Source organism: Otolemur garnettii, unplaced genomic scaffold (assembly GCF_000181295.1).
Source record: "Otolemur garnettii isolate 467f Iridium unplaced genomic scaffold, OtoGar3 scaffold00018, whole genome shotgun sequence".
In the NCBI taxonomy this organism is placed as follows: Eukaryota; Metazoa; Chordata; class Mammalia; order Primates; family Galagidae; genus Otolemur; species Otolemur garnettii.
The window spans coordinates 21,250,237-21,251,594 of NW_003852413.1; positions in this window are offsets into that span (position 1 = coordinate 21,250,237).

Here is a 1,358-nt window from a genome sequence, read left to right on the forward strand (position 1 = left end):
CCCGCGCGGTCAGGGGGCGGGGCCCAGAGGAGCTGGGCGGAGCCCTAGGAACCCAGGCCTGGGAGCCGGGTCTTTAGAGACCTGGTGTGGTCCAAGGGGACGCTGCTCGTGTGGGGCGGGTTTTGGACTGGGCTTCCTTGGGAATAGGAGCAGGGAGAGTTTGGGCGAAGTTCCGAGGGTTAGGATGTGAGCGGCACACGCGAGAGGTTAGGGCCTTCTGTGTGCCCACGCGTGCACGCAGGTGTGCTAGTGCGGACTTGCGCGGTGGCAGCCATCCACTTCTTGAACACACGGGGGCGAGAGATACCTGGGCAAGGAGAGTCTTTTTGGTTTTCTTTGCCGCTTCCACGCACAGGTTCCAGCAGGAGGTCTTGGGGAAATGGAAGCGTGAACTCCAACACTCGCACCCGTACAGTGGTGACGTCATGGCTTTCCGTCCCCAAGGCAACCGGCCGCTGATTCTGGAGCGGTGGTGACTTAAGAGCGGGCGCGGACTAACCAGGAAGAATGGACGAGTTCCTCCAGCCAAGCGCAGGGTGAAAGTTTTTGGGGAGTTGCGTCCTCTGGTGGATGCTTGGGGAGACGGAACTGGGGCAGAAGAGAAAGAGAATTGCCAGGGCGGCACAGGTGACTCAGTGAGTAGAGCGCCGGACCAAACTGCAACAAAAAATAGCCGGGCGTTGTGGCGGGCGCCTGTAGTCCCAGCTACTCAGGGGGCCGAGGCAAGAGAATCGCCTAAGCCCAAGAGCTGAAAGTTGCTGTGAGCTGTGTGACACCACAGCACTCTACCGAGGGCGACAAAGTCAGACTCTGTCTCTAAAAAAATTAATTGGCTCGGCGCCTGTGGCTCAAGTGGCTAAGGCGCCAGCCACATACACCTAAGGTGGCGGGTTCGAATCCAGCCCGGGCCTGCTAAAACAACAATGATGGCTGCAACCAAAAAAAAAAAAAAAAATAGCCGGGCATTGTGGCAGGTGCCTGTGGTCCCAGCTACTTGGGAGGCTGAGGCAGGAGACTCGCGTGAGCCCAGGAGTTGGAGGTTATTGTGAGCTGTGATGCCATGGCACTCTACCCAGGGGGGTAGCTTGAGGCGCTGTCTCCAAAAAAAATAAATAATAAATAAATTGATTAATTAATTTAAAAGTATATATAGACTTGCCAGAGTGACAGTCCTACTGGAGTCAGAGCCAAATCCAAAAGTCACCGCACGATTGATTCCTAATCTAACAATAATAAAATCACTATTTTACACTGGCATGTCATCTTTTACTATTTATTTATTTACTTTGAGACAGCATCTCAGTCTGTCGCCCCAGGTAGAGTGCTCTGGCCCCATAGTTCACAGCAACCCCAAACTC